Source organism: Gymnodraco acuticeps, unplaced genomic scaffold, assembly GCF_902827175.1.
Source record: "Gymnodraco acuticeps unplaced genomic scaffold, fGymAcu1.1, whole genome shotgun sequence".
Classification (NCBI taxonomy): domain Eukaryota; kingdom Metazoa; phylum Chordata; class Actinopteri; order Perciformes; family Bathydraconidae; genus Gymnodraco; species Gymnodraco acuticeps.
Window position 1 is genome coordinate 44,608 of NW_022991465.1, and position 13,059 is coordinate 57,666.

A 13,059-nucleotide genomic window follows, 5' to 3' on the forward strand; every position below is an offset into this window, starting at 1 on the left:
CTTTTATTAAAATCTGACACTGCAGGTTAATGTAAGCGTGCAGAGACCAGTTGTTTGGCAACACTGGTGTCGCTCTGAACAGAGCGACATCACAGCATGTTCTGTTTAACATTATAGGCCTACTTATATTCAGGGATGCAAACACCCGTATGGTGAAATAAGAGAGAACTATTAGAAACAGAAAAAACAGCGTAATATACCATCTGACAAAGGCCTGCGCTATAATGCGTCAATTAACTAACTGGCTATTCTTTATAATATACGGATAGGAGACAGAGATGTTATACTCTTAAAAATGCTGGGTTATTTCTATAAACACATTGTTGGGTTGATTTGGCTGGGTCATAATTATGGGTTATTTGGGTACTGTAAACACACTGGTGGGTTGTTCATGCTGGGTCAAAGGGGTTATTAGGGCTTCAATTGCAGTTGAACACCCGCCTGGGTTATTTTTAACCCAGAGGTTGCTTTATTCATTTTCCCACTTCTGAATCATTCTGGAATCATCTTTTTCAAAACACAAGGTATGTAACCTATATTTTACCTATATTTATATAATTATACAATTCTGTAACCTATATTTTTTTAATGAGTTGTGATAACAGTTCAATAGGGATCTTTAGGCATTTAACAGACTGTGCAAAGTATAACATTAGCAGTTAACATCGGCTACAAATGTTTTACATTTCTGTCAATGAGTGAAAGAGCCTTGAATTTACGTTGTGATGCTATGAATTATTATTTTACAAAGACGTGTGTTCTACTAGTAGCTATAAATGGGTCTGAACTATAGCTTTGGATTTGTGTGCAAAAGTATTAGATGTACAATAAGGCAGTATAAATCAGATGGCTTTTATGTCACAACTCTCTTTCCCAGCATGCAGCTCGGGCGCGGGCTTTCACACACACGGACAGACAGACGACAAAGAAGCTCATTGATGTAGGTAAGTTTAGGTTACTAGAGTTATTTATTAATTACATTAATCATTAAAGTTAGCAACTTTTGAAGTTATTTTTAGGAGTGAGTGACCGGAGTCACCGAACCACATAATGTAACATTTTAGTTCCCTGCCATCGACGTGTTACCATAGGTTAGCTTAGCTTAGCATAGCACACCAACCAGCTAGCTAGCTAGGTCGTGTCAGGGGCAAATAATAATAATTCGTGAATGATTAAAATGTCTTCATGGAGAGATTTGGCAGACCCCCTGTAGTAACTGTACATTAGTAGCTTGGTACCTTACAATAAATGTTAAAACATTGCACAGTTTTGTGAAATTCTAATGTACTTAATCTCATTTGATTCTAGTAGAGGGTTTCACCATGGACACGTTTGTCACAGAGACGTTGACTGCATGGCAGCTTGAGAACTTGATTGACACATTTAAAGGTAAGTTAATTTTTATTGAGACAATGTTGAGATGTTACTATTAAATATTTTGTTATATATTAAAAAGAGCAAGGTAGGGCTGCAACAAACAACTAATTTGATAATCGATTAATCTATCGATTAATGAAACGATTAATCGACTATTCGGACTATTACTGTATGCTTTGCACAATTTTTCAAACGCTCTTATTTAGCCATCAACTTTTAGATGTAGCTTGAGCTTGTTTTAGGCATGTGAAAACTAACAAGACAATAAAGATGAATACTTGATTCAAAAATACATATATTATTAAATTAACTAAACACATTTTGAACAAAATTAACATTGCTTTTAATTTAAATTAAATAAATAATATTTCACATCAAAAGAAACAACAGTGTTTTAACAAATGGTATTAAATAATGTGATGACAGAACTGTAAACAGAATAGGTGAAACTTTAACAAACTAAATAACTCAGTTTCCTCTAATAAATAAAATAGCTTTTGAAAATATGTGCATCTTAAAGTGCTTAATTTTAGATAAATAAAATAAAGTGTAGCAGCAGCTTGAGTTTCTCTTTTTCTTTGTTAACCGTTTCACATCAGGACTTAACAGTTTCAGCCGATTATAGAACAATATCAGTCTTTACATCATAACAATAGAACAGTTTTAAAGTTTCTTTTTCTTTCCCTCTTATATTGCAGTCCCTCACTCACTTTTTTTAAATTCAGTGCTAGAATTGAGCTGGAGCTTGTCCTGCCAGGAGTTTGTAAATCTGGGCTGAAATGGAGTCAGGGCCATTCTCATACACATGCAGGTGCTCATTGGTTACAGTGATGCAAACACAGGTATGGTGAAAAAAGAGAGAACTATTCGAAGCAGGAAAAAAACAGCGTAATATACCATCTGACAAAGGCCTGCGCTATAATGCTTCAATTAACTGCTATTCTTTATAATATACTCAGATCAATAGGAGACAGAGATGTTAAGTTATAAATCAAGGGCTTTTATTATTATTTACAGCAGGGGTGGGGAACCTTTTTCCTTTCAATTTTTACAACATCCTCCGAGGGCCGTACAAATGATTGAACTCAACCTCTGCTTAAAAAAACTAAAATCACAGCCCATTCATTTGGCCTTTCTTTCAGCTGTGCAAAGAAAAAGCAACCAATCCAAATGTATTTAGTATCCTATCCATGTGAACATGATTTAAGTGGGGGGGGACCTCACCTCCTCTAGGGGGGTCCGGGGGCATGTTCCCCCGGGAAGATTTTTTTTTTAAATATTGAAGTTAAAAGCATCAATCTGGCCTACATCTGGTCCCACAATTATAACCACATTTACAATCTTTATGATTTTCATTTTTGAATTTCAGACCAGGAAGTTGATGAGGAAAGTTTCCGCCTGCTGGATGCCATTGCCTCGCTAATACCGAAAATTGGACACCGTGTCAAATTCCAGAAATGTCACAAGGAACTTGTGAGTAAAGGGTTTGTTTTTATCTGAAGTGGCAGATAAGTTTTCTTCTCTGCTCCATCCACTTATTTGTTTCACACCTTTCCTTGCCCTTTAAGAAGTGTCAGCTACAGTAGTTAATGATGGCATATACATGCTTCCGCTGCAGACAAGTGATACCCGGTGAAGCTAAGGGTCTGTTTGTTCATTTGAGGGCAGTGCATGGCATGAATAGTGCTTCAACATTCTGGCAGTGCCACGAACATGGTTGCAGGCGTTCTTTTGGGTATGTGCGGTCTTTCAGAAGACACCTTGTGCAGCATTATGTCCCAGACCATTATCATGGCACTGAACAGCATTCCAGGGGGGCCTCAAGAGCATCCATTTCAGTTCCCATGAATGTAGACAATTCTGATCTTGTAGAGGTCCAAAATGAACATGATGGTTACTGGGATGACTTGGAACCAGAAACCATAACCGAGCGAATAGCTCTGTTTTTGGCAACCCTTAAGGCTAAATCGGCACAGACCTACAGTACAGTACGTTTTGTTGTGCAACAAACATCTAGTTTGGTTTCGGACATTGTCAGTTCACTCCAGAGGAAGACAATGTATCTGTTTGAGAAATGTGGTCATAGTGATGAACCCGGGGTAAAGGAACTGGCCCATGATTTTGAGGCAGCAGCTAATCCATTCGAAGGGTTTGAATCAGAATTCAAACAGATGCAGTATTTTGTCAAGTCAGGCAACTTCATTGACCCTGTAGAGGAGGCGTTCACTGGAGAGTCCTTTGTGCAGAGAAGGGCCTCTGCTACTGGGACAGTTAGACAGGTTTTACTGCAAGATACGTTTTATCGTGTCCCCCTGAAACCTCTCTTGCTTAAAGTGCTTGAGATCCCTGGCATTTTGGATGCCATCTTTGCCTAACAGCAAAGAGAAGATGGAGTCCTTTCAGACTTCTATGATGGGGAATACTGTAAGCAGCATCCTCTCTTCTCCAGGGAAGTGTCTGTTCCACTTCTGTTGTACAACGATGACTGTGAAACAGTCAACCCACTGGGATCAAAAGTTGCAGTGCACAAGTTGGGGTTCATTTACTTGGTCATCAAGAGTTTGCCCCCAGCGTTTTTATCAAAACTCTCATCACACTTTCTGGTGGCAGTTTACAAAGTGGATGATGCCAAAACCTATGGGATTGATAGTGTTCTGCGCCCAGTCATAGAGGAACTGAAGGATCTTGAGGTCAATGGGATCTCTCTCGACACACCTCACTTTAAGGGTGAAATTAGATTTTCAGTTGCCCAGTTGTGTGGGGACAATCTCGGCTTGAATGCCATTCTTGGATTTACTGAGTGATTCTCCAGTAATTATTTTTGTCGCCTCTGCAAGGCACACAAGACCACAACAAAGACACAGACAAAAGAGGATGCATCCCTGATCAGAAATGAGGCAAATTATACTGCAGATGTTAGTCATAATAGCCTGTCAGATACTGGTGTCAAGAGAGACAGTATTCTGAATAATTTATCCAACTTTAATGTGACACACAACAAGGTTTTGGATATTATGCATGACTTGTTAGAAGGGGTAGGTCCATTTGAACTGAAGTTGGTTCTCGCCTCCTTGATTGAGGACAAACACCTTACCCTTGACACGCTCAACTTCAGAATCACCAGTTTTGATTATGGCTTTTCTGATGTCAAGAACAAGCCAACTGTGATTGGGAAGCAGGAACTTAGAATTCCAGAAAGGGCAATGCGTCAGTCTGCATCCCAAACATGGTGTCTTCTCAGGCATGTTCCGTGTATGATTGGGGACCTCATACCGGAAGAGAATAAACACTGGGAGCTCTTGCTCCTCCTTCTGGAATGCATGGAAATTGTTTTCTCTCCATCTCTGACACCAGAAGTTACCGTTTATTTAGCCGCCATCATTGAAGAGCACCACTCTCTGTTCCTTGAGCTGTACCCCCACAAGCACCTTATTCCAAAGCATCACTTAATGGTGCACTATCCAGATGCAATACTGAAGTTGGGACCACTGATTCAGTTCTGGGCAATGCGTTTTGAAGCGAAACATGCCTTTTTTAAACGCATCTGCCACATCACCTGCAACTTCAGAAATATTTGCAAGACAATGGCATTTAGGCATCAGATGACTCTGTGCTACTCCCTCCTCGCTGGTGATGTATTCAAACCGGAAACTGAAATTGGTCCAGGTCACAGCACCCTGCTGGCTGTAATGGATGGTTTTGGTGAGGTACAAAGTGGTCTTGAAGATATCCCACCCTTTACTGAAACCTTTTTGCCAACTTGGGTAAAGGTTAATGGTACACAATACAGACCTGGCGTGACAGTATTTCTGTCTTACGCTGCTGATGGAGACCCCCAGTTTGGCCTAGTGAAAAATATTCTAGTCTTGGATCACTCAGTCAAGCTTGTTGTCCAAAAGTGGGATACAGTAGGATTTGATAGGCATTTGTTTGCCTATGGTGTTGAGGCAACCACTAATGTGTTTGCTGTTGATCAGAGTTACCTCCAGGACTATCACGGTCTCCATGCAGTGAAGTCCTACAGAGATGATGACAATTACTCATACGTTTCACTTAGATACAGAGTATTTTAACCACTGCATCCAAATTCTGGGGGGGGGGGGGGATATTTGCCAAAAAAAGCAACACAAAGCATTGAGAGCTTGTAGATTGGCTATTGGCTGCAAAGATATTTGGTGTAGAGAGAAATTAGAAATGATCTCCGCTAGGCCAGATTGGCTTAGCCTGGCATTGCCAGACTGATCACGTGGGATCACTAACAAGTTCTTCCACGGTAGGAACTTAAAAGTAAATTAGAGTCAACTGGAATGGAATATGATAAATCTGAATGATACATCTTGATCACATGGCTGCAGAGATGTGTACCATTTGTATGAGTTTTGTTCAAAATCTGTAGAAGTAGCAGCAAAAAGTGTGTTTTGGAGAAAATGCACACTGGTGGAAAATATAGTCCAGCACAAATGGTCATGACTTATATGGGGAGTTGAGTCATGAGCCTGTACGACCAAGGGTTCAAGAGTTATAGGCCAAAACATGGAAGTGGGCTGTTGCCACCATGAGGCGATTTGAAAAGTGTGGGGCAGAGGTTTTTCCTTAGCCTACTGGGAGTGTGCGTGCAAAGTTTCACACTTATCGGTCCAGCTGTGCTGATGATTAGCTGCTCACATATGGGTAGGATTGATTTAGGACATTTGTGATGGCATTGCCTGATCCCGTCTCTGTAAATACAGTTGACAGAATTCTGAAGTTGACCGTTCTATCATCTATATGGTTTAAGAAGTCTTTGGAATCATCCCTTAACCGATTCTCTACAGACTGCCATTGCCACTAACGCACCAAGTTTTGCAGTGGGTTCTCCAAGTTCTGTAGACACTTCAATGGAGGAATCCACATCAAGTAATCTCCTGACTGAGACTTTGAACCTGCAACCATCATTTGTAAGTATTGACTAAAGAAATCCAAGTGAAAATGCAATCCTAATGATACTGAATTTTAATTTATTCAACGATTTGTTAATTTAACATGTATTTACACAATTGTCAAGTTATTTGATGAGATGTTTTGTACTAAAACATACTCCTAGGTTCACTTGCTGTTTTTGTGTTCGTGGGTTGTGTGTGTTTAGTTTCTACTCCCTCCTGTTGTGACTGACTGACAGTGTGACTTGAGTTCTGTCTTTTCTCTCATCTTTCTTTTCTCTTTCTGCGGACTGCGCCCCTGGCCAGAGTAATAACTGGCACTACAAATCCTGAACCAACGAACCTAAACCTTTGAGGGAAAAATGTCCTCCCAAAGTTTTGTCAGTTTTTCATTGTGATTCATTCTATGTTTTATAGGCAATTCGCCAGATTCTTCAAGGCACTACTCAGGGGAAAGAAATAGTACAGAGTTTAGAAGAAAAGCGCTCCATCATCAGCAAGCAGAGAAAGCAACTTGTAAGACTACTTGTATCTCACCTGCTGGAAACCAATGGTGAAACGTGAGTGAGCCGCATATGAATTATTCTGTGAACATACACTTTCAAACAGATGAGATAAGAAATGTCAGTAAAGTAAATGTACGATGTTGCTGTCCAACACTGGCTATCACACACCTTCAACAACAACCGAGGAGTGCATGCGGTGAACAGCAGAACTCAAATGCACTTTAAAAGCGCATCACAATTCAGTGTTTAATTCATGGATTTGAATCGTCATATATTTGTAACAATGATTACTGTCTCATCTCATCGTTCTTTGACAAACTTCTACTGTCTATTTTAACAGGCCATCCACAGACACAAAGAAAGCCCTTGCCGTGGCATTGGTGTAGGAATTCCCTTGCCTTTTGGATGGTACAGGCAGTGGCTATGTAAGTTAATCAATCAACACATAAAGGAGAACACTCCATACACACACACCTAAAAGAAATGTGCTCAAACGTTTTTCCTAGTGCACAGTCACACGCACATTTTTGGATTGCTCCTTAAAATCCCATGTAACCATCTTCATGGTTTACGCCAGGCCAATTTAATCTGAATCTAATTTTCTCTTTTACAGGGAGCTTGGTACCCACCTGGCCGAAATCACAAACCTGCTACAGGTTTCCTGGAGGAGCGCTTGAGGAACGTCAGGAAGCGCATGAGAATGCTGAAACGACCACGCCACCAAGAACAACAGAAGGAACAGACCGTCCCTAGTACACCAGGTAAGACTAATAACCAATATTAATTATCCCCGCCAGGCTAGAATAGACAAATGCAAGGGCCCATCGATTCTATTGGTTCTGATGGTTAAGAAAAAGGTGTAAATCACACGAATCGACCAATGGGTTCCAGAGATATGGTCCTGCGTAAATTATAAAGAATGCCAGCCAGCTTAAGTACATTACGCAGCCGACTTCATTTATTGTTTACAACGTAACGAAGCAGGAAATGCAGCAGGACCCAGAGCGCACAGAGCACAGAGCGGACAGCAGATAACGGAATTGCAGTTGTATTGCTTATAGATTATCAGAACATTTCAAAGGGGACACAGCCCCATTGGATATTAATCTATGGATTAACTACATCATCGTTTTTATCGTTTTAATGCCATTGAAGACCAGTTTAGACCAGACAACGAGGAAGGTAAGTCATTGTTAGCCTAGCGCCATTTGTTTTGATGTACGTTTTTGTTGATAACGTCGCAAGTTTGTATCTTTCAGTGTTGGGCTGTTCAGGTGGGCACCGTTAGATTCTGTGTCTCCTTGCGATCATAAACAATGTGTTGGATGTGCAGCTAGGATAAGTAATAAGGGAGCGAGGAGTGATTTTCGGTGCTGTAATAGGTTAGCATTTTTCGCTCAGGGCTAATTCAGAGGCTCACTGTAAGAGTAGGCCTATGTTTTATTATTTATTTTTTTTCACAACAGTTGTATTTGGATGGAATGACAATTGGATGGTATTTTAGGTATAAATCACACCGATTTATTCCCCGTACAGTTTGTCCAGCTTTTATAATGTGATGTTTATTTCAACAGGCTAGTGGACCTCGAATGATGAAACACAGATCGTGAAGAGCCCTTTATCCCACGTTAGCTTTTCAAATTAAGTTTACAGACAAAGGGAAACACTCTCCCTCGATTTAACATATAACTGACCTCTGGCTTTTAGCTTTCACAGCCTTGGTCTGTTATTTAACCCCAGTTTTAAACGGCGACCCGATCTAAAAATATCGTGTTTCCAGGTTTTGTCGTGCAGGAATCAACCTCGCAACCCAAACAAACTGCACCGTCTCCCACGCCACTCAGGAATAAACTACCTGCAGATCCGCGCCAAACTGCTCTATTTACATTACGCAGGGACTTTCCGTCTACCCTGGCGATCAAACGTTTATGTTTTGTATATAACTTTCCTAACATAGTAAAATATGCATTGTATATTCCATTTAAACTTTAAAAAACACTGTGAAACGGCCTACAGACAATCCTAAAGTTTTAGCGTATCCAATTACAGACAGTCGAATTTCATAACAGGCGCCTGCGTACCTTATTTGTAGAGTTCGTGCAGGGCCCTGCCGATTGTCTGAGATGTTTGAAAGCGTTTATTCCCGACCCATTCTGGTCGTCTGGATTCTTCCTCAGCTTCGTTATATCTGGCACGTCGAGGGTCACCACTTGTTAGAGATTTAAAGGATATCTGGTCCGCTTTTCAAATCTCCGCGTGTCCCTATCAAGCTGGTTATAATACAGGAAGGAATCCAGAGCTACCAAGTAACCGTTAAACAATAATCTACTTTAATGGTAATATGACAATGCAATACAATCATTACAATACAACATAATATATTACAATTATATTGTAATGTTTAAGGAGTATGCCGGCCCACTCCTGCCCTGGTTCGCGTGCTGCGGAGATCCTTCCGGTCCTGGCAGCATGTGAAGAGAGACCGAACGTCAGGGATCTCCAGGAGATATACCAGAATAAGAAGGAGGGGTTAGGGGTTAGGTCAGCTGGTCATCTTTTCAGGTCATCTCATTGGGAGACGCAACGCTGGCCAGCAGAAAACCAAACAGGCTCACTTTCCAACAAAAGGTCTCAAGGCCTGCATACCTACACCTCCCCCACAGAGCAATAAAACCCTGTTTACTCCAACCAGCCCAGAATGTTTATAGCCATTTTTAGTCCTTACATTTATGAAAGGATAAAACAGAGAAATCAATATAAAACACAAACACAGGTATTGTTTGAACAGTATTCACTTAACTGCTACTATTGATAACCACCAGAGAAACCCAAGGGACCTCTCTTAATATCTATCTGGAATTTGCAACAAGACTTTCTGCCATTTCAAATGTAACACACTTCTTAAATATCAGATGATAATACTCTACAAGGCCTAGGTAATGTTCATAGGATTTCATAATTACACTTCACACACTTTTCTAGTAATTATTTCATAAGCAGCTTTATAGGTTGCTTGCTTATTAATATGTGTTTTTTTTATAGTGGTTTATAGTGGTTGCAGTGGTTTTATAGCTCATCCCCCAAGTCAAAAGGACAGATAACAAGGCATGTACACCGGCAGCATAAATAAGTTTACAGTGAACGTACCATTGTTATCAGAGTCCTCGGCATCCGCGGCGTAACTGCGGCTAGTATCCGCCTTAGCAGCCCCGGCATCGGCAGTGGAGCTCAGGCTCCCCTCATCAGGCGACTTATCCACCTCTTCCTCCGCATAGGACTCGACCACATCTACGGGGCTCACTATGGGTCTTGTGTTTAAGATACTGTCGAGATCCTCATACCAAATAAATGTCTCTTTGATACTTGGGGAGCTGCCGCTCTTCTGCAGCGCGTCGCGCACTTTTATGTATTGTTGTCGTAGTTTCTTCACCTTTATACGACACTGTTCAACACTCCGGTTAAATCCTAGTTGCTTCAGTCTGTCGCTAAAGATTTTGAACACCTCCGCGTTTTTAAGAACCTTCTCCAGCAGTTGAGAAATGTTCTCCTCTGCCCAGATATCCAGAAGGCATCTCTGTTCCTCATAGCTCCACGTTTGTCCCCTGCCGCTCATTTTCCCACCATTTGCAATCCTCTCCTCCACAACAAGAAATGACGCGCAAATACTACGCTATGTTTTGGTGCGGATTGCGTTCACACCAGCAATGAACCGCTCCAGAGTTCGCAAGAAAGCTTTCCGAGACCACCTATTTTAGCGGACCAGAGTCCGGTTGTTTAGTTCACTTAAGAGGTCTCGGACTGCGTTCACACCGACCCAAATGAACCGCACCAAGCGGCCAAACGCACCAGGGTTCGATTCAACCGGACTATACAAGGCAGGTGTGAACGCACCCTTAAAGTTTTAGTTTAAAATAGAGATACTTTTTAAATATTGTTCTATAATGATTAAATGTCAGTGAATAACAAAATGTTTAATTATATAACTTTTACATCTCATTTAAAAAAGGTGGTTGCTAACTTGATCAGTGGCATACTGTGACAATAACTGGGACTTCAGCTCAGCCACACTTAGCAGACAGACCAAAAAAGTGTCAACACGGCAAAATATTTAGCTATGGATAAACGGCATACTGTGACAACAGCAGCTGGCTATGGAGTGCAACTGTTGCATGAAATGACGGCAACCACCACACAATTACATTACAATTATAAATATATTAATTTAGAGTTTGTCTTTAACTGTGTGAGACTACTACTGATACTCTCATGGAGCACTAGATAATTGTCTGTTTGGAAGCTGCTTTAATATATTAATGTGAGTCAAAAGTACACATATATTCCTGCTTACATGATGTAGTGGGACATCCTGATATTTTTAAGTTGAAAGTGCAATATCCAAATTGCAAGAAGCTGCAATTATTATTTTTCAGCTAAATTTGAGAATACAAAATTATTTCCTTTTTCTTCAGTAAAATCTGGACTTTCACTCACTCTAATCAATTAGTGGCAGCCATCTGTAATTTAGGTTACTTTGAAAAAAACAAATGGTGACAGCACTTAATTGTCTAAAGCTAACTGTGAGTGACGTGCACTGATACATTTTTGAGGAAATATAATCTATCTAACAATCTATGTAAGCACTGAAAGCATCTGAAGCAGAAATACAGAACTTATTTATCTATGTCATTGTATGCCAACCTGAACAATCTTTGAATTGCAGTTCTGCAAAACTGACAAGACGAAATGCAAAACATGGTGGACATTTCCTCGCGATAGGACTCGGAATGGTGAAACCAATTTGTGTCCACACCTGTAATAAGAAAGTATAAAACAATAAGCCTAAGGTTTAATTTAGCAAGCTTATTGAAATTGAATTTGTAAAATACAATATTTCTTACTCAATATCCACAAAAAGTGTGCCTTTTTCCGGAAAGCGTCCTGGCTGACGGTATTTCTTACTTTCCAACAAACCAGAGAAAGCGTCAAATATGCCATGTCTCCAGCGTCAAGAACTACCTCCAAAAGAATGCTCTGCAGCAATTCTTGCGGTAGCTATGGACATATTTTTTCAAGAACCAGGTTAACAACAGAACTGAATTTCAAAACAAATATTTGTGTATATTTATATATTGATATGCTCCTTCTTCATAACCAACCAAGAGAAGTGGTTATCTTAAGAATCCAGCAACATGTCTTTCTTGTGTCCACCATATTTTTTGGGCGCTCAGCTCTTTTATTGAATCCAACCACTTAAAAACACAAAAACAACCAGAAGATGATGCAGGGCTGGCTAAACTTTACTCTAGTTATGGTTGGGCTGATGGACAATGACATCGTGCATCAGCCATGTATGACAGCCATCGCCGTTGGATACCTGACCATCATCACATCATGAGTTAATAAGGCGCCCTCCCCTCCCTGCCCCACAAGAACGGGTAGAGTTTCCGTTTCGGAACAGTTAACTGCGGTACTCACATTACTTTAAACAGCCATAAAGTGGGAGGATAAGCTCAGGTTGATGTATAATAGTTAAACAGCTGACTCCATTATTGTAACACGTATTACAGCAGAAATAAACAAAAAAGCATTGGTAAATGAAGCGCAGAGTTTAGTTTGAGCCGTGGTCCCGGAGCTGATCAAGCACCGCCGCAGAGGACATCGTCTATGTCCAGTTGGGTACACATCGCCCAATTGTAACTTGAACATTTGTTGAAATTAAAGACTTAATGCATACTAAAAGTATTTATTGAGCTGTAAAATACATTGTACGACTGTACTTCAACACCAGACTGCATTCGTTCCCTTAATGATCCCCTTGATGATAACACGCTAAGGCATGTAGCGACACTCCCTCACTAATTAAGTTTAATGTACTTTAAGTGCATGAGCAAATCCGTTTCAGTTTAGTGTTTTCAGTATGAACACAAACAGTCTGACAGCACCTGCTAATGCAGGTTAGCCCTGTTCACTAGCTGTTCCTTCTACATTGAGCAATGGTCAGTCTGTCACATATAATTCACTGTAGTCCTACCTCCTTACTTCCCTAGTCAGACACTGTGTAGGTGGCCAACGTACCTCTCTTTGCAGTCTTTCCTTTTGTCTTCTTCGCTTTTTTTCCTCTTTTTTTCTTGCCAGTATTTGTTTTTCTTGTTCTTCTTCTTCTTACTCTTCCTCTTCTTCCCTCTGTCTGACGATGAGGAGGAGGAGGAACTGGAGGAATTGGAGGAGGTGGAGGATGAAGAGGAGTTGCCTGCCCC

The 13,059-nt window shown here is 40.6% G+C and overlaps 1 long non-coding RNA gene across 2 annotated transcripts; it reads left to right on the forward strand.

Moving 5' to 3' along the window:
- The first annotated feature begins 896 nt into the window (after positions 1 to 896).
- LOC117532995 lies at positions 897 to 7,187 on the forward strand. Of its 2 annotated transcripts, none has more exons than XR_004566984.1 (3): positions 897 to 940; positions 1,309 to 1,389; positions 7,143 to 7,187. It is a non-coding gene; the product is annotated as an uncharacterized LOC117532995 (long non-coding RNA). The 2 variants fall into 2 exon arrangements; XR_004566985.1 differs by having other exon boundaries at positions 919 to 944.
- Positions 7,188 to 13,059: the final 5,872 nt, after the last annotated feature.